The sequence below is a fragment of the Macaca nemestrina genome, chromosome 14, assembly GCF_043159975.1.
Source record: "Macaca nemestrina isolate mMacNem1 chromosome 14, mMacNem.hap1, whole genome shotgun sequence".
In the NCBI taxonomy this organism is placed as follows: Eukaryota; Metazoa; Chordata; class Mammalia; order Primates; family Cercopithecidae; genus Macaca; species Macaca nemestrina.
In genome coordinates, this window is record NC_092138.1 from 30,166,965 (window position 1) to 30,188,182 (window position 21,218).

Consider the following 21,218-nt stretch of genomic DNA (forward strand, 5'->3'; position numbering starts at 1 on the left):
CAGTTTTCCATCTTGGGCTGGGCATGGTGGCTCACACCTGTAATCCCAGCACTTTGGGAGGTCAAAGTGCACAGATCACTTGAGGCCAGGAGTTCGAAACCAACCTGGCCAACATGGTGAAACCCCATCTTTAAAAATACAAAAAATTAGCTGGGCATGGTGATGAACACATGTAATCCCAGCGACTCGGGAGGCTGAGGCAGGAGAATCACTTGAACCCAGGAGCTGAGGTTGCAGTGAGTCGAGATCACACCACTGCACTCCAGCCTGGGCAACAGAGTGCGACTCTGTCTCCAAAAAAATAAAAATCCCATCTTGCATGCTTTTCCTTTCTCAGTAGTATGTAAAATAATGTATGTTTATGGTCAGTGAGATATCAGATCTGATAAAACACTTGTTTTGTCATGAGAGTTGCTCCCCACCGCTGATGGGGTTGCCTTGTTCACCACTTTTTAGCACCAGGGGAGTAAGCCGTGTTCTTGCTCCCCCTCCCTCAGGCTGAGGCTTTGCTTGGTCACCTGCTAAGACAAAAACCAGAGTGGGTCACCCGTCACTCTCTCTTCCCCCAGCCACGGTAGCAGCTGCCTAACTTGGTTTCTTGCTGGTTGCACACATATGACAGAAATACAATGTTAATAAATATTTCTACGTGTAATGGAGAAACAAGCCATAAAAGTAGTTGTTTGCCATCTGCTCAGGTACATTGTTAGGAAAGGCGATGACATTTTATGATTCAGTAACTTAACTATTCTAGTGTCTTCTGTAAAGGCACATCACATATGAATAAATTATACAACATCCAAACACATCCTGAGAGAAGTGTATTGGTCTCTGAAGCAGATATAAATAGCAAATGATGCCTGATTCTTCCTTCTTCCAGTGGAGATCTCGAAAAACTCAGTTACAGTGCCTCACGGTTGTAACCTATAGTACAAACGTGTTGGAGATATAACACCTTGTATACATATGTAGCGAGAAGTGGCATAACAAAGTAGAGAGGACAGTTAGACTAATGGGTGCCCCAATCAGTGATTCAGGGAGAGAACCATATTTTAAACAGCAGGCAATAATAACTCATTTACTGAGTGTTTTCTGTGTGTCAGGCACTGTACTAGGCACTTTGCTCATCTATAAGTGGAAGAGTGCTTGTTTTTCAAAAACCAAGGGAATAATGATAAGAATAAAAATGAAGGCCAGGCGCAGTGGCTCACGTCTGTAATCCTAGCACTTTGGGAGGCCAAGAAAGGCCAATCCCTTGAGGCCAGGAGTTCAAGACCACCCTGGCCAACATGGCAAAACCCTGTCTCCACTAAAAAATACAAAAACTAGCAGACGTGGTGGCATGTGCCTATAGTCCCAGCTACTCAGGAGGCTTTGGTGGGAGGACTGCTTGAGGCTGGGAGGTCAAGGCTGCAGTGAGCTGAGGTTGCACCACTGCATTCCAGCCTGGTCAATAGAGCGAGACTCTGTCTTAAAAAAAAAAAAAAAAAAAAGGGCAGGGGCCAGGTGCGGTGGCTCACCCCTGTAATCCCGGCAATTTGAGAGGCCAAGGTGGGCGGATCACAAGGTCAAGAGATTGAGACCATCCTGGCTAACACGGTAAAACCCCATCTCTACTAAAAATTCAAAAAAATTAGCCGGGCACGGTGGTGGGCGCCTGTAGTCCCAGCTACTCGGGAGGCTGAGCCAGGAGAATGGTGTGAACCCCGGAGTCGGAGCTTGCAGTGAGCTGAGATCGCGCCACTGCACTCCAGCCTGAGCGACAGAGCGAGACTCCATCTCAAAATAAATAAATAAATAAATAATTAAAAACAAAAAAGGATTAAAAAGTAATAATCTGAAGCATAGCTTTGTTTCAGGTGGAAGGTGAGAGAGGCTGCAGAAAGCTTAGGGCTGGACGCTGTGGCTCATGCCTGAATCCCAGCACTTTGGGAGGCCAAGGCGGGCAGATCACCTTAGGTCAGGAGTTTGAGAACAGCCTGGCCAACGTGGTAAAACCCTGTTTCTATTAAAAATACAAAAATTTAGCCAGGTGTGCTGGCAGGTGCCTGTAATCCCAACTACTTGGGAGGCTGAGGCTCAAGAATCACTTGAACCCGGGAGGCAGAGGTGGTAATGAGCCGAGACTGAGCCACTGCACTCTAGCCTGGGTGAAAGAGCAAGACTCCATCTCCAAAAAAAAAAAAGGCTTAGTCAAGATCTGGTTGTTGGTTGTTTAAGGAAAAGGCCAAGTGAGGATATGACTGGTTGGTAGAAATATGTGTCTTGGTATAAGCAGTTCTAGGAGTGATAGGTATCTTTTGCTGTTGTTATTGTTGTTTCTGTTCGGTGTTAATATGTTTTGCATTGCACCACAAATATTTCCTTACTCCTTTGCCTTTGAGACAAAGGGCATGAATTTATAAGTTGAGATGAAAATAGATTAAATATATAGTACAGCCTATGCCCATCAAACAGAATTATCTATGCAAGTTATGCAGCCCACACAGAAAAAGAAATGCTGTGTGGCCTCATTAGCACCCCAGGATTTGTGGGGCTTCCCCCCTGGGCAGCCTTAACCAGGAAAATTTCATAGTCTCCTTGGTATTCCATCCTAAGATTTAAGACTTCTCCTTTCATCTCCTTGAGGACCATCAACTATACCCTTGAGCTCAGCCATCCCACGCACTGAGGCTTCTCATCTGTACTTCCAGCCTAGACCTCCCTCCTAATTCCCACACTATACCTCTGCACTGAAACAACCTTTTGGGATCTCCTTTTTAACACATTCTTCCTCCTCTAGGTAAGGCAAGTCATTTTCCTCATCTCAGCCAGAGCAGTAATTACTGAAAACTAACCCAGTACGGTGGCTTCTGAGCTCAGGTGTCTTTCAGTGACTCCTGCTGTTTCCAAAATAAAGTCCAACTGTTTAGCTTGGTATGCAAAACCCGTAGTCATCCATCCCTTTCATATTTAACTCCTCACACACCCCATTCTGTGGTCTCTTCTTCCCTTTGCATCTGCTCTGGGTGCTCTTTGAAGACCGTACTTCCTCCCCTTGGGGGCCAATTTAGTCATCTTTAAGCCTCATTTCAGGGGTGGTGTCCTCAGATAACCCTTCTTCACATGCCAGTTTGGGTGATCTACCACTGTGGTTCTGTAGCTCTCAGCTCACACCAATAGGATAAGTATTTAACACACTGCTAAATTACAGTATGCCATAATAACTTCTTTTCTATCATTCTGTATTCCATGAGTACAAAGACTATGTCATTAATCCCTGTCTCCCTAGGATTGTGTCTAACCCTTAATAGTCACTTAACAAAGGCTTGAATGAAAACGAAATAACATTTGACCCTTAATTTGAGTTTGACTAGGTATGGTCAAACTTTAAAAAGTGGCAGTGAACTTCTTTTGAAGTCAGAATTCATATTTTCCTTTAACATCAGATACTGGCAGCGAGCTTTTCCAGATTTTTTTGGCCAAAAATATTACTGAAATTTCATGGCCCTAGATTTTGATGTCTAGGATGATACATCAACAGCGTGTAATTATTTGTCTCAATAATTGAGCTTTACCTTAGGGCTCTAAGAGAAGAGGTTAAAGGACAGTGGTTTAGTAATTGTATTGTTAATCTTAAAATGAAAGTTGAATGGAAAATATTTTAAAAACTGGTTGAGAAGATAAAGATAATTACTACATATACTGTAACTTGTGCAGATGGAGGTCTTGTGAAAAATAAAGCAGCTTGTAATTTTTTGCAACTTCTTTCAAATGCAAGTTTAGTAACCTTCAGGCACAGGGCGAGTCCTTCCTTTTGGATGGGTCTTTTAAAATTAATTTTATAGCTGCACATAGACTGCCAAGGTGAGGGACAAGGGAGGACATTTTCATTCCACTGAGTCACATTGAGGATTTATCTTGTAATTATCACATTATCTGCTTTGATCCTCATTAGACAATGAGAGTGGTGTTTTGTTTTATTTGTTAATGTTTGAGACGGTCTCCCTTTGTCACACAGGCTAGCGTGCAGTGGCTTGTTCATAGCTCACTGAAGCCCTGAACCCCTAGACTCAAAAGATCTTCCTGCCTCAGCCTCCCAAGTAGCTGAGATTACAAGCACATGCCACCACACCTAGTTAAGTTTTTATTTTTGGTGGGGACAGGGTCTCCTTATGTTGCCCAGGCTGGGCCCAAACTCCTAGCCTCAAATGATTCTCTGACCTCAGCCTCCGAAAGTGCTGGGATTATAGGCATGAGCCACTGCACCAGGCCATAAATAGATGCAAGTCAAAATCCAAGAAAACCTTGAAACAAATTGCCTTACATGGTAAGAAAGGTTTATCTTTTTCATAAGTTCAGAGATGAACTTCTGGGGTTGATTTGTAATTGCCCAACTGCACAGACAAAGCCAGTTCACTGAGGCTGTGGTATTGCAGTAAAGAAAGAGTTTAATGAATGCTAGGCTAACAATGTGGAAGATAGAGTTATTATTCGAATCAGTCTCCCCAAAGGCTCAGAGTTAGGGCTCTTCAAGGATAGTTTGGTAAGCAGAGGACTTAGGGAATGGGTGCCACTGATTGATTGGGGATGAAATCATAGGGGTGTGGAAAATGGTCCAATCTTGTGCCACCTCACCTGCACTGAGTCCATCTCTGGACTTCCTGGGTGAGGCACAGGATTGGTTGAGTTATGAGTCCTGGCTCCTGGTGGGGTCACTCAATTGCCTGAATGCAGAAGTCTGACAAGCATCTCAAAAGACCAATCTTAGGTTCTATAGTAGTGATGTTATCTATAGGAGCAACTGGGGAAGTCACAAACCTTGCAACCTCTGGCCACCTGACTCCTGAGCAGTAAGGGATTATAGAAAGTATGCCTACATTTTAGGCATACTTTTCAGCATACTATTTAGGCCCCTCCCATAATTATAATCTTGTGGCCTTTTATTAGTCTTACAAAGGCAGTTTCAGCACCTGAACAAGGAGGAGAATCAGTTTTAGGGCGGGACTGTTACCATCCTTGTTTCAAAGTTAAATTATAAACTAAATTTCTCCCATGGTTGTCATAGCCCATGCCCAGGAATGAGCCAGCCTGTGAGGCCAGAAGCAGGATGGGGTTGAACGATGCTAGATTTCTCTCACTGTCATAATTTTTGCAAAAGGGCTTTCAGATTTAGTGGCCCACTGATATCATTAGAGGCCCAGGTTCTTATTGTCACTTCACTCTGCCATCCACTATGCACTGGTACATCCTGAGACTTGCTCTGCCTGTTGGCAAAATGACTACGGAAGTGCCAGGCATCACATCTAGACAGGGCATCTTGTGGATCTTGTAGGAGTGAGGAAACATTTCCAGACACACCCTAGAGAACATCTTACATCACATTGACCAAAAATGAGTCACATGGTCCTTTACAAGCCAATCACAGGTAAAGGGAATGTTGTTACTATGGTAACCAGCATAGGGGGAACAGAGGTGGAGAGTCAACCACCAGGACTATAGGGCTTCCTTTTCTCCCTATATATCCCTCCTCCACCCTGACCTCATGGTAACCCTAAAAAGCCTGTGCCTGCCTACCACCAAACCTCTCTGCCCCTCTAGATCCTAGGTACCCAGCCCCCCAGGCCTTTACCCAAGTTCCCTTTGCTCCGTGGAACTTTCCTTGCCCCGTCCCTGTTCTACCCCTTTGCCACCTGTGTGAAGGTCACATCTCTCTAGCTGGACCCTGAGATCCTTTGGGGCGTGCCTGTGCTGCTCTCTATTCCCTCATGTACTTCGCAGAGAACCACAAACGCTGACTTTATTTGTGTAAACCTTTTCCCCAAAATGCTGAGACTAATATAACCCACAGATGGAAGTACTCTTACATCATATTCATAATCAGCCCCTTGAGACTGGAGCTAGTCTTTAAAATGGAGTAATAGCGTTCCCTTTCTATTATTAGAATAGTGAGAATTCTATATTAGTAGAATAAGAAAAAGTTAATGTGGCATTCACAATTTATTAATATCCCTTCATCTGTTTACTCACATTCCTTTTTTTTTTTTTTTTTTTTTTGAGACAGAGTCTTACTCTGTCGCCCAGGCTGGAGTGCAGTGGCACAATCTCAGCTCACTGCAACCTCTGCCTCCCGGGTTCAAGTGATTCCCCTGTCTCAGCCTCCCGAGTTGCTGGCAGTACAGGTGAACACCACTACGCCTGGCTAATTTTTGTATTTTTAGTAGGGACAGGTTTCGCTATATTGGTCAGGCTGGTCTTGAACTCCTGGCCTCCGGTGATCCACCTGCGTCGGCCTCCCAAAGTGCTGGGATTACAGGCGTGAGCCACCATGCCTGGCTTTATTCCTTCTTAATGAGGCACTAACTCAGTTTCTGCATGGTACACATAGCCTTTAGATTTTCATAGTTTTACTGTTTTTCTGATATTCTCAAGACAAATGGTTGTACATCAGAATTATCGGAGGAGCTTTCAAAACATTTGCCTATCCAAGCATCAATTAAAGATTCAGTTTCAATTGGCCTGGGTTAGGGCCCAGGCTGTTACTGTAAAAGTTCGCAGGGATTCTAGTGGCGGCCAGGTTGAGAGCTCTGCTCTTAGATCTTTATATGCAAAACTCTCCTTGCTGAGAATTATCAGAATAATTTCAGACTTTTCAGAGCTCTTATCCAGACTGCTGCCATATATTACTGCTTCTCATATTAGCACCTCTGATCATGCAAGGTATGTCCTGATTTCTTTTATGTTCGATGGTTAAACATCCACCTTCCCTTTTTCCTTTTTCCTGCCTGGATTGTAAACATCTCACTTCTCTTCTGTTCCACAGCATTCAGAACAATATTTAAAGAGATCATGGAGGCTCAGTCAGTTCCCATCAACAGAGTCCGGAACATTGTCCACTTCACAATTTGCTGGGCATTCTGTCCTGTACACCTTTAAACAACCTTCCTGGCCAGGCGCGGTGGCTCACGCCTGTAATCCCAACACTTTGGGAGGCCAAGGCAGGCGGATCATGAGCTCAGGAGTTAGAGACCAGTCTGGCCAACATAATGAAACCCCATCTCTACTAAAACTACAAAAAATTATCTGGGCGTGGTGTTGGGCGCCTGTAATCCAGCTGCTCAGGAGGCCGAAGCAGGAGAATTGCATGAACCTGGGAGGCGGAGGTTGCAATGAGCCGAGATTGCGCCATTACACTCCAGCCGGGCGACAGTGTGAGACTCTGTCTCAAAACAAAAACAAAAACCCTTCCTTTAGTCCCAGAGAGCCAACCTTTCCCTCAGAGACGTTTTTTAAACCAAGCCACTTCAGACTTTGCCAGCCCTTCTGTAGTCCCCTATTCAAAACTTTGTTTGTACCTTTCAGGAATATTTTATCTAGTGCTCTATTTATTTCATCCAGTTGTGTGCCGCTTCTCCCCATTTTTTAACAGTTTTTACTTTATTCCATTCCTCCAACAACTGCTTAATTTCAGCTGTATCAGCAGAACTTCTCCTAGGTAATTGGAAGAGTTGTCCTTCTCTCAACCCTATTCTTTCTCAAGTTTGCTATTCCCAGGTCTTCTGTTTTCTTCAAACACTACCAAATAGTCTCATTATCTATATACAATAATGATGTGAAAGCTTTTGTTTCAGCATTTGTTGAATATTCATTTTTCTCTGACCTTTCATCATCTATGACAGTACTTTGTTTAGAATATGGACGGTAAGGTGGCACTTGTATAGCCCATTTTGTATGGTTCAGCATTCATTACATTGTGACTAATGATGACTGATAGCTGATGACATAAGTAGTGTTTCTTGCAGCAAAGTTTCATAAATTTTAGCATGCATCAGAATCACCTGGGATACTTACTGAAGTACATATTGCTGGGACTTACCTTCAAGGATATCTAACTCACCAAGTCTGGGGTGAAGCCTGAGAATTTGTATTTCTGTTAAGTTCCCTGGTGATGCTAATGCTTTATCTGGGGATCACACTTTGAGAACCACTGTCCTATGGGATCAAGAAATAAGCCAGGAAGGAGTGTATATTTTTTCTGGTTAAATATTTAATGTTAACATGTTGAGAGTTTTTTTAGGGAGGTGCTTGTCAGATACTTTTCTTAATAGTGGGTACTCAGAGTATTTTATGTGAGACTCCCAATATGTCATATATTTTAAAAAACTCTTAGACTGAGACAGATGGGAAATTGCCTTCAGCATAAGAAAAGCCAATATTTTTCGTAAGTTCCAGAAGCAGCTTTTGGGATTGATTGATTCATTGGCTCAGTGAAACCATCAGAGACTCTGGTTCCTACTCTTCATTCCATTGTGCCATGGACCATGTGCTGGTACATGTTCAGAGTCACTCTGAATGGCTGTAGAAGTGCCAAGCATCACATCCAGGTTACATACAGATGTATACTGTTTAATATCCAAGCTTATGCAGTATCAGTAACTATTAGAGGAACTGAAATGGAGGATCCAGAACTTCTTATCAAATACAATCCTTAAGATACAAACAGAGCAGTCATTGAGTAGTTTCTTAGCCCATTTTCTGTGGCTTATGATAGAATTCCTAAAACTGGGTGGCATGTAAAGAAATTTTTTTCTTACAGCTACGGAGGCTGAGAAGTCCAGGGTCAGGGCACGTGGTAAAAGCCGCCTTGCTGATACCAGTAGAGCCTACTGAGCGGGAGTGTCACTTGAATCATATTTTGCCACTTTTGCTTTCTCTTCCTACATTGGTCCTGAGGTTTTGCTCTCATCATCATCTTGCCTTTTAAGAAGGTAAGTAACTTGTGACCCTCTGCTATGTCAGAGAGATTGTTTGGTTCAGGATAAGCATATAAACAGAGTTTCAGATAAATCTCTATTTCCTGGCCACTGGGGCTCAAGTTCTGTTGTTAGCACCAGCTCTGTAAAGTGCCTCAATGTGTTTTTTCAACCAAAGGCAAAATATTTGGCAAAGAATATATTGGTTCTTTACCTCCAGGTTCTGGGCAAACTTTGAATTTCCATTCTTTCGAGATAGATTGACTTTGTTGTCTTTCATAAACTTGTTAAATTTGCTATCTGCAAAAGAAGTACTTGATTCCTTCTAATTCTTTGCTGTAGATTCCTCTGATCCTCCATCAGAGTATTGAAATTTTCTCTTCTAACCCTTCCAGAGATTCTTCCAGAGATAATAATTCTCTCTGCCATTCAATTTGACTGTGTTACTGCCAGGAAGAGACAGATAAAGGGGCATCAGCAATGTCCACAACTTAGAAGCAGTTCATTCCTTTTTCCTATGACTGAGCAAGTGGATTTGACTGTACTTATTTTTGTGTGTTTTAATACATTCACTTGAGCAAAGTCAATGATCTAGAAGCTTCATAAAATGAATAGTGCATAACAAAATCACACCTCAGTCCTACCTTCCTACAGGAGTCCCATTAAAACACTCTTAAGACATACTTTTCCCCCACAGATCTGATTGCTGAACACTTCGTTTCACTAGGCTTCAACAGGTCTCTTCAAAGCTGTCATTTTACTTTAGCTGGGATTACATTCCACCCTATTTCACTTAAATATATACCTTCCCTTTAATTTTCTCTCCTTATCATTGGCAGTAATCAGTGTGGCAAGAGTTCACTTCTTTTCACATGGAGATTTGATCTTAGATTATTTTATTTTTATTTATTTATTATTATTTTTGAGACAGAGACTCACTCTTATCGCCCAGGCTAGAGTATAGTGGCACGATCTTGTCTCACTGTAACCTCCTCCTCCCTGGCTTAAGTGATTCTTGTGCCTCAGCCTCCCAAGTAGCTAGAATTACAGGCACACACCACCACACCTGGCTAATTTTTGTATTCGTAGTAGAGAAGGGTTTCACCATGTTAGCCAGGCTGGTCTTAAACTTGTGGCCTCAAGTGATCTGCCCACCTTGGCCTCCCAAAGTGCTGGTATTACAGGCACGAACCACTGTGCCTGGCCTGATCTTAGATGATTTACCAAACAGTGGCACACCCTCTGCCTTCTGTGTGTGTCTCAGGCTCTAAGGAAAGTCTCTGTCTTAGTCCATTCAGGCTGCTGTAACAAAATGCTACAGGCTGTGTAATTTATAAGCAGCATAAATTTATTGCTCACAGTTCTGAAGGCTGGGAAGTCCAAGATCAAGGTGCCAGCAAATTCAGTGTCTGGTGAGGGCCTGTTCCTCGAGAATAGCACCTTCTATGTCCTTACATGGCAGATGAGCAAAAGAGCTAACAAGCTTCCTCAAACCCTTTGTAAGGGCACTAATCCCATTCATGAGGGTTCTACCCTGATGATTTCATCATCTTCCAGAGGACCCACTCTTAATGCCAACACGTTAAGGTTGGGCTTCAAAATATAAATCTAGGGAGACACAAACATTGAGACCATAGCAGTCTCTCAGACCACATTGTACTCAGCTTCATTTTAGGGTAACTCCACATTTGAGTTAAGAAATCAAGAGTTTGTCTTCCCAACTGTATGCTTCATGAGATTAAAGACTCTTGGCTTCTCATTCTCACTGCTCAGGCAGGGGTAGTGCATCTGAACAGAAACTCCTTTTTGGGGGGCATGCATCATCATTTTTATTTTATTTATTTTTATTTTTTGAGACAGAGTCTCGCTCTATCGCCCAGGCTGGAGTGTGTAATCTTGGCTCTCTGTAGCCTCCACCTCCTCGGTTCAAGTGGTTCTCATGCACCTCAGCCTCCCGAGTAGCTGGGATTATAGATGTGTGCCATGACGCCCAGCTAATTTTTTATTTTTTTTTTTCCAATGGAGTTTGGCTCTGTCTCCCAGACTGGAGTGCAATGGCGTAATCTTAGATTACTGCAACCTCTGCCTCCCGGGTTCAAGCAATTCTTTCACCTCAGCCTCCCGAGTAGCTGGGATTACAGGTACCCACCATCATGCCCAGCTAATTTTTGTACAGTCAGGGTTTCACTGTGTTGGCCAGGCTGGTCTTGAACTCCTGATCTCAGGTGATCCACCTGCCTCGGCCTCCCAAAGTGCTGGGATTACAGGCGTGAGCCACTGTGCCCAGCCTAATTTTTGTATTTTTAGTAGAGACGAGATTTCTCCACGTTGGCCAGGCTGGTCTTGAACCCCTGACCTCAGGTAATCTACCTGTCTCGGCCTCCCACAGTGCTGGGATTATAGGCCTGAGCCACTGCACCCAGCCACCATTTCTAAATGTCTGTGATGCAGTGAAATTTTAAAAGGGAGAGCTAAATTTTGATGTCAGTTTTTAAATAGATGCTGCCAAGAGCCATGTTGATAGCCCAAACCAATTTTCCATTTACACCAGTGATACACTTCAGGCCTGAAAAATGTAGTCCAGTGTGGGAAGAAGCCCTGTGATGGTGAGAAATGCAGTAAGAAACTGGGTTTTCCCATGGAACTGATAATTAATGCAATCAGATGTGAACAGTATGTTTAAGGATAGTCTGGACATGAATGTGTATAATCTGTCTTTATCAGATAAACAAATAAAAGTGTTTGAGCTAATTGTTGTTTCCTGAGTTAGAAGAATCCTCCTTATCAGATACCTGCTTTGGTCACTGGAAGGAAAGTAGAACATCCATCTTGGTGTTCCTCCTTGTTTCTTGGTACTCTGTATATCCTTTCCAAGAGACGGGTTTGTTTTATAAAATGGCTAAGATCATCATCACCACCATGAACAACATGCAGATGGAGCTGCTGCACAAAGTTTAGGGTGTTCTGCTAAGCGTTGGGATTCCAGATAATTTTAAGGCTTGTTACCCTGTACTGAAGAAACGTGGAACAGAGGCATCGTCAAATCCTAAGTGCAACGAAGCTTAGCCCGTGTCCTTTGTTGATGGGGGAGTGATTCAGTAAGAAAGAACCCAGTGATTTTTTTTCTCTACCTATTTTTATCTTACACTCTTGCCATTTCTTCTAATACCTTTTTGTCCTATCTTAACCTTCACCTATCAACTTACCCTGATCTTAATGACAGGGAAATTCATACATTTTAGTTTTTTAAGAACTACTTTATTGAGATATAATTCACAAACTGTACAGTCCACCCTTTAAAATATATGATGCAGTGGTTTTTAGTAAATTCACATCATCACGTGACCACTGCCACAAACAACATTCGAACATTTTCATCACCCCAAAAAGAGAACCCATGCCCATTGGCAATCAAAAGCCCATTTCCCCCCCAACCAGCACACAGCCCCCAGCACTAGGCAATCATTATTCTACTTTCTATGTCCATGGGTATATTAAATACTGTGTTTTAATTGGGGGATAGGATGCCAGTAGTCAGAAAGGTTGAGCTCACATGAACTGTTGGCTTGGATTTCTGTGCGGATTAAACCAGCTTACTTCTGACACAGCAGGTGCTGGACTTTTTAACCTCTTTCCTCATTGTGCTCTCTGGCTTGTTACCTCTGTATCATAAAAGCATGAAAGGTCCTAGAATAAATGGGTCTGCAGAAAACTGCATGGTTAAGTTACCCCATTTTGTGTTTTACAAAGATAGTGGAAGGGAATAACCTTTATCTTTGAGGGTCACATACAAAAAGCGATTTTCTCATCCTGCCTAACCTTAAAAAATTGACATTATTTTTACAGCAGCTTCTCTAAATTGACTTACACTTGAACAAACTAAAAACTACAAGAAGAGTAGAGTTTAGGTGGCAGACCTAGTTTTGAACAAGTTTTTGATGTTGCTAATCTTGGTAGTGCATAAGGTCACTTGTGTAAATTTCCTGTAGAAAAATTCTTGGTTCTTGGACACAGAACAGTGTGATGGTTTACATTTCTATGAATTGCCAGCTGATAAAATTATCCTCCTTTGAGTGGGAGAAGAATTCAAGCCAGACAAGAACTTTTGTGGTAGGTAACTCTTACTTGAAATTTATTTGAATTTCTAGAGGCAAATTAATTTCTCTCTCTTTCACAATAAACAGGGGCCTGTCACCTTTTTTTTTTTTTTTTTTTTCTCTCTATCTAGTGAGCTGCTTCTATAGATGGAAGAAAGTTAGTGCTTCCTTTTGATATTTTGAGAGTTTTATTTTTAGGCCTCTCCTTGGCTTTCTTTTCTCCTTGTAAAGCCAGTGTCAAAGTAATGGCAATGGTAAGTATGCTTAGCGTTCTAAATTTTTTTAATGCATGTTTATTACTAAGTAATTTATCTCCTTTTCTTCTACTTTATAGCTCCGTATTAAATACGGTTGGACCTTTTAATAAAAAAGAGGAAAGCCTATTTGGAAACATATAAAAATAGCACAGGATAGGTCATTTTTAAGGTTCTCGTCAGATCACAATTTGGAAAGATCTTATCCTTTAAAACAAAAAGTTTTGAACCAAGGATCCGTTGAAGGTAGGAAGTGACCCTCATTCATCTCCATCTTCCTTTGAAATTTCATACAGATTTTTTGGTGTATGTTTGGTGTGTATCTTTATTTTCTGGTGAGAAGATCCCTAACTTTAATGAGCATCAAAGTCACTGCGTTTAAATATCTTTTTGATTACTTTTACTGTAGTTATTGTTTTAAGATCTGCTTTTTGCCATTTAAAAACATCTTTCAAATACTAGTTAACTCTTAAATGCTTTTTTGGCAGATATAAGATCCTTTTTGCAGTACCTTTTTTTGGTTTGTTTAATACCTACCCAAAATTTTGGTCCAAGCTTTAGGGGCCTTCTCCCATAAGAATTCGGTTTAAAAGCAAAAGATTTTTAATGTAAATAAACTAGAATTTGCCTTTTTTTTTAAATTAATTAATTAATTATTTTTTGAGACAGAGTCTCGCTCTGTTGCCCAGGCTGGAGTTGCAGTGGGATGATCTTGGCTCACTGCAGCCTCCGCCTCTGCCTCCTGGGTTCAAGCAATTCTTCTGCCTCAGCCTCCTGAGTAGCTGGGATTACAGGTGCCTGCTACTGTGCCCAGCTAATTTTTGTATTTTTGGTAGAGACGGGGTTTCACCATGTTGCCCAGACTGGTATCGAACTCCTGACTTCAGTTGGTCCACCCACCTTGGCCTCCCAAAGTGCTGGGATTGCAGGTGTGAGCTGCCGTGCCTGGCCTTGATTTGTTTTTGCATGTGAGAAAATGTGTGTTCTAGTGCAGTGTCGTGTCATAAGGAGCATGATTTGTTCTTATCAATGCAATGATTACATTGGTTATTCTATATGCAGTAGAATGCTGCTAGTAATGTGGTAATGCTAGTCGCCAGTCTTTTTGATCTCTATAACAGAGGAAGCAGAAGTAGAGCAGATCCTGGCCTTGTAGGTCTAGAGACCGAGCTATAGTGTCTTCTGGGAATGCACTTAAACAAAACACAGGTTTATAAATTGCTATGGTCACTAAGGTTTCAATCAAGATGGTAAGTACCTATGATTTGTGTGTATGTGCTACCCTTTTGAGAAGCATTGATTAGTCCGTTCTCTCACTGCTATAAAGAAATACTGGAGATTGGGCAATTTATAAAGAAAAGGGGTTTAATTGGCTCAAGGTTCCGCAGGCCATGCAGAAAGCATGGTGGCTTCTGGGGAGGCCTCAGGAAACTTAGAATCATGGCAGAAGGCAAAGGGAAAGCAGGCACATCTTACGTGGCCAGAGCAGGAGGAAGAGAGGAGAGAGGTGCTACACACTTAAATAACCAGATTTCACAGTAACTCACTGACTCACTATCACAAGAACAGCACCCAGGGGATGGTGCTAGCCCATTCATGAGAGCTCTGCCCCCATGATCCAATCACCTCCCACTAGGCCCCACCTCCAACACTGGAGATTACAGTTCAGCATGAGACTTGGTGGGGACACAGATCTAAACCATATCAAGCATTAATATTACTATTAACCTGTGTGAAAAGGAACTGAATTCTGCTGTGACATTTTTTGTTTAAGAATTAGGCCCTAGCGGGCATGGTGCCTCACGCCTGTAATCCTAGCACTTTGGAAGGCTGAGGCGGGTGGAGTGCCTGAGCTCAGGAGTTCAGACCAGCCTGGGCAACACGGTGAAACCCCGTCTCCACTAAAATACAAAAGAAATTATCCAGGCATGGCAGTGTTCACCTGTAGTCTCAGCTACTCGGGAGGCTCAGGCAGGAGAATTGCTTGAACCCGGGAGGTGGAGGTTGCAATGAGCAGAGATCACGCCACTGTACTCCAACCTCAGTGATGGGGCAAGACTCCATCTCTACAAAAAAAAAAAAGAATTAGGCTTAGGGAGCGCGTGGTGTCTCACGTCTGTAATCTTAGCAGTTTGGGAAGCTGAGGTGGGCAGATCGCTTAAGGTTAGGAGTTTGAGACCAGCCTGGCCAACATGGCAAAACTCCATCTATACAAAACTACGAAAATTAGCTGGGCATGGTGGTGGACATCTGTAATCCCAGCTACTGAGAAGGCTGAGGCAGGAGAATCGCTTGAACCCGGGAGCTGGAGGTTGCAGTGAGCCGAGATCATACCATTGCACTCCAGGCTGGGTGACACAATGAGACTCCGTCTTAAAAAAAAAAATAAGCAGTGAAATAAAAGAAGTCATATATTTAAGAAATGAAATCCCTAATGTTTAAAAAGTATTTAATGTATAAATTTGTCTATTTTTTTATATTAGGGATTTCATTTTTTAAAATATGACTTCAAGCCAGGCTTGGTGGTTTATGCCTATAATCCCAGCACTTTCGGAGGCCAAGATGGGCAGATCACCTGAGATCAGGAGTTCAAGACCAGCCTGGCCAACACGGTGAAACCCCATTTCTACTAAAAATACAGAAATTAGCTGGGCGTGGTGGTGGCATGCACCTATAATCCCAGCTACTCGGGAGGCTGAGTTAGGAGAATTGCTTGAACCCCAGAGGTGGAGGTTGCAGTGAGCTGAGATCTTGCCACTGCACTTCAGCTTGAGCGACAGAGCGAGACTCCATCTAAAAAAAATAAATTGGTCTATACAACAAAAACAAAGCATTAGGAAATTATCTCATGATTTAGGCACAAAATTAAAAGATTGATTTCAACAAACATTTATTGAATGCTTACCCATTTGACTGGATGATGTGTAGGAATAACAAGAGGTCTGAGGCATCGTAGTGGACCCATGGAGCTGATAATTTCTTTTTTTTTTTTTTTTTTTTTTTTTGAGACGGAGTCTCGCTCTGCCACCCAGGCTGGAGTGCAGTGGCCGGATCTCAGCTCACTGCAAGCTCCGCCTCCCGGGTTCACGCCATTCTCCTGCCTCAGCCTCCCGAGTACCTGGGACTACAGGCGCCCGCCACTGCGCCCGGCTAGTTTTTTGTATTTTTTAGTAGAGACGGGGTTTCACCGTGTTAGCCAGGATGGTCTCGATCTCCTGACCTCGTGATCCGCCCGTCTCGGCCTCCCAAAGTGCTGGGATTACAGGCTTGAGCCACCGCGCCCGGCCAGAGCTGATAATTTCAAGGCAGAGTAGACACTTTGTAAGTTTCTCTAAGTTTGTTTAGGATACCTGTTTTGACAACCATACAGATCTTCAGAAAATAGGGATTATCACCAGGCACCACAAGGAAATAGGTGGAAAAATATTTAAAAATAAATTATAAGCCAAGCATAGTGGTTAATGCCTGTAATCTCAGCATGTGATTTAGGAGGCCAAGGTAGGAGGATCACTTGAGGCCAGGAGTTCAAGACCAGTCTGGGCAACATGGTAAGACCCGTATCTACTTAAAAAATTTTTTTAATAAAATTTAAAATAAGTCAATTGTAGTAAAAATGTAGGTTATGTTTCTCTGTCTGAAAATAAGCTATTCTGAAAAGCTAAGCTTACCCAATGGTACATGAGTTCTCTCTCTAATTATATCTTCTGTATTCCTCTCTCACTTAAATAATTTTCTTTTCAAAACTTTCTAAAGTTATATGCTTTCAGTCTTTGTATAATACTATATTGAACATAATTTAATCATCTCTTAGGTTCATTGTTTTCAATCATATTATTGTATTGTACTGTGATGACAATGTCCCTAGGAACTGGACAGTTTATAGAGCAATTTGCCGGATCATTTTTGTTTTTTAAGTATCTTTTTTTTAAAGACAGTCTCTCTCTGTCACCCAGGCTGGAGTGCAGTTGTACGATCTCGGCTCCTGCAATCTCCGCCTCCCAGGTTCAAGCAATTCGTGCATCTCAGCCTCCCAAGCAGCTGGGATGGGACTACAGGTGCATGCCACCATGCCTGGCTAATTTTTTAAATATTTTTAGTAGAGACGGGGTTTCACCATGTTGACCAGGCTGCTCTCAAACTCCTGACCTCAAGTGATCCACCCAGCTCAGCCTCCCAACTATTGGGATTACAGGCATGAGCCACCATGCCCACCTTTAAACATCATTGTAAAAATCACTTCCCTTGCTATAGGAATTTGGCTTTGAGTTACTAGGCCTTCCAGAAGCAATTGCCATGACTTTGTCATCTGGCCTAAGCTATAGCGTGGGGAGGGGGGAGGGAGACATCCAAAGTTAATTAGAACCAAGTATAAATTTGTCGTGGATTTAAGCCTTCTGTATAAGATAAATTCATCCATAGTATTTTTGGTAGTTTATTAACTTATTTGATTATTTCTGTTCTCCTTAATTTTCTAATTATTGTGACTAGACAACTAAGTTCTGGGTAAGATGTGTCATTATTACATAATGATTTATTAAAATTCTTGGCATTATAAATGACTATACTGTGTTGTACTTTTATTATATTTATGAAATATGAGAAATAAATAATAAACAGAAACTTTAAGAAGACTCTATCACTTCATATCTCTTTGGTCTCTTTCTCTGTCTTTAACATTGATCGGGTTCCAAACTAGTGAAAACTACAGAAACAAGTGCAGTTTTTTTAGTAGATACAGTCTTCTGCTTTACGAAAATATATTTAATCCCCACTCTTTTTTAAGTTTCACTTTGCCTTAAGGGGAGTGGTCTTGAGAAAACTCTTAGTAGAGTTGTGAGTATCCATAGTGTCAAATGAGGAGAAGCATTGTAAGAATGTTAGGATCAAAAGTTCTCACCACAATCTCGTCAGATGTCCTGAGCTATTTTTTACTTGTTAACTCAGAACAACAAATACTAAAGAAAGTGCCAAACAACCTCAGTTCTTCTGGCTCACACTTACATATAGCAGAGATATGAAACAGCCCCAATCCCAGATCTTCAGTGGGTAATTTTGGGAAAGTGTTCTTTGTAGAGATGTTGTTGAAGTCCATGGAAATCAGGTAGAACACTAAAGGACCCAGTTGGTCCAGTACATTGCAACCCTCTGCTCTCATGTGCACCTCACACACAGCCAGTCTACAGATTAGAGACCACCATTTCTGGGTGTTCTTTTCCTTTTTTTGAGACAGTCTTGCTCTGTCGCCAGGCTGGAGTGATGCAGTGGTGCAATCTTGGCTCACTGCAACCTCCGCCTCCCAAGTTCAAGCAATTCTCCTGCCTCAGCCTCCCGAGTAGCTGGGACCACATGCATGCACCACCATGCCTGGCTAATTTTTGTATTTTTAATAGAGACGGAGTTTCATCATGTTGGCCAGGATGGTCTTGATCTCTTGACCTCGTGATCTGCCCATCTTGGCCTCCCAAAGTGCTGGGATTATAGGCGTGAGCCACGACGCCTGTCTGGTTCTTTTCCTTTAACTTGTATTAACTGCATAGTAGTTAAGTTTCTCTTTCTTCTTTCTTTAATAGGATCATCTCAACATATTTAAGAAATATGCCATATATATATATATTATATATAAAAGATTTGCCATCTCTGGGTCATTAAATGGCATCACAGACATAGAAATAGAAATGTACCAATTCCTTTTTTATGAAATTTATCCATTCATGCAAAAGAAGTATTATAATTAATTAAAAATAATTTTGAACATTGGGTATCCTAGGCTCTGAGTGTGAGGCTCTCGGAAAATTAAAATGACATAATCATCACACTTGCAAAGCGTAAAGCCCAGTGGGGAAGAGCAACATGATGGGAACAAAGGTAGAGTATAATAAGTGCTGTTGCGGAATCACAGGCCAAGGGAGCTCACGTCTTTGAACTTCAATTTCTTTATCTGTTGCGAGGAAGAGTATCTCATAAAGCTGTTTTGAAGCATGTCTAAGATAATGCATGTGAAAACACTGTAAAATTATAAAGCTGTGGACATGTCAGTTGTCATGTGCAGTTTAAAATAGAAGCTGAGAGACTCTTTATTCTGAAACCATGTAGATAATCCAGGGATGAGACTCTAGTTAAAGTGAGGAAAACAACGTACCTGCATGTCAAATGCAGTTCCTGGGAGAATGTTTGAGATTGTATTATTGGGAGACTCTCATTTCAGAAATCATTTTGTTGGCATTTATACTAAGTGGTGATGACATTAAGAACAGCACAGCTTCATCTGACATCTCACATTATTGTCAGCCATTCTTAGTACCCATGGTATGTTTTTACTGTATCTTGCGAATAAGATAATATATTAAGCCTCCTGGCATATAAGGATATATATAAGATATGTGTTGTATAGTTGGTTTCTAGAGTGTCTTCATAGCAATCTTCCAGTATTTCTCTTTATTCCTATTCCCCCTCCCCCTCTGTTTTTTTTCCCATTAGTTCTTTACAGGTAGGGAGATTATATGTCCCAGTTTCCCTGTCCTAGTTTATGTCTCTTGTCCCTACATCCCATCTACTTAACATTTTAACACCCTCAAAAGCATCCCAACTTGGACCTCACCTTAACTGGTCACCCTGGCTCAAAGCATAGAAGAAAATTAAATGAAGAGCCAGCAAATTAGTGAAATTGTACAGATCTGTGATAACTGACTTCAGTCACTGAGCTGAGCTGATTTACAGAGTGTGGATTTGGTCCAGTAATATCCTGGAATGCAACTTACAGAGTTCAGTAAGTAGTGCCTGATTATAACTACACACTACAGCAGGTTTCCTAATGAGCTGTTAAAACGAAAGCATGTGTTTGTTCACTCTGGCACAGAACGGTAGCTTTGACACTTCAGTAGTTTTCACCATAGCATGGCTTGTTGGAGCTTGAAGACTGACATTCCTTCTTAAAGGCCCATCAAGGTTTTCATTCACTGTGAGCTATGTGTTAAGCTAGTATTGATCTTGTTTTTGACCATCATTCACCCATGGCAGCCAACCAGGGAGATGTAAAATGCTTTTGTCCCCCCTCCCCACCTGTGCACCTCCTTTGGTGTGACTCATGGGATGACAGTTAACGATGCAGCTTGGAGGGATGGCCCTACATTGAAGCTTCTCTGCCTCATCCCTGCTACCCTTTTAGAATGAGAAAAGAGGATTGAAAGGTCCAAAAGCCTAGAGAGAAAATTCTGCAGTCCTGTGTTTTTCTGAGCAGAGGGGAAGGTGCCACTTTGTATGACTGCTTGCAATCCCCAATATAATAGAATAAAACTATCCCTACTGCCAGCATTATGAAATTTGTATAAAGGTGGAGGGATTACTGTTTTATTAATATGCAATCCTAATATTTTCATTGTAGGACAGCTTGCAAAAAGTTCATTGCAAATTGTGCTGAGTTAAAATCAAATACATAAATCTACCTTTCTCTGTTGGCAGCTGTACTAGAGTTTGGGTTTGGCCTCTGTGCTTATTAGAGCCAAATAATGTATATTATTTAATTCTTGCAAAGTGAAAGTAAAAGATCAGGAAATAAAGAAAAATCAGGGGAATGAAACATTTTTAGTGCGATCCCTGTTTTACTCTCCAGCAAGGGAAAAGTGGCTTAAAGATCTCTGTTACAACAGGGCTTCTCACACCTTAATGTGAGACTCTTGTTATGTAGATTCTGACTCCAGGTCTAGGATGGGGGCCTACCATTCTGCATTTCTAACTAGCTGTAGAGCATGCTGGTGCTGCTGGACCACAGGCCATGACTTGAGTAGCAGGTTGTCAGGAAGTGTGTGCTTCAGCAGGCTCCGACTCCGAGTATCACTGTTGTAAAATATGCAGATTAGAGTGGCACACACCAGACCCTCATCTGTCAGGAGGAGCTGTGTTTTAGCTAGAGGTTAGGGTAAGAGGGACCACCCAGACTTTTATAGCCTAAGTATTGTCTCCGGTCTCTTTACCAATCTTAAAGTATCTCTAACAGAGGCCCAGTGTTCCTGCTAATGAACCGAATAAAGAAATGTTATAGTCCATGGATTTGGACTTCCAGTAACGGCTTATTTTACATCTATTAAAGGCTACAAGGAAAGAAGTGGAGGGAAGGGCTGGAAGACTAAGAAAATAGG

The 21,218-nt window shown here is 41.9% G+C and overlaps 1 protein-coding gene across 9 annotated transcripts in view; it reads left to right on the top strand.

The window, feature by feature from the left end:
• Positions 1 to 21,218, top strand: part of LOC105491800 (KN motif and ankyrin repeat domains 1) — a 240,821-nt gene that overhangs the window by 122,119 nt on the left and 97,484 nt on the right. Inside the window, exon 3 of one of the 9 annotated variants that reach the window (XM_071077719.1) lies at positions 8,576 to 8,747. The exons of 7 other annotated variants lie outside the window; for them this stretch is intronic. The gene's annotated coding sequence lies outside the window, so the exon portion shown is untranslated. Of the gene's footprint in view, positions 1 to 8,575; positions 8,748 to 13,198; positions 13,330 to 21,218 lie in introns of those variants that run through there. One more of the 9 variants, XM_024796046.2, reaches the window with a different exon arrangement.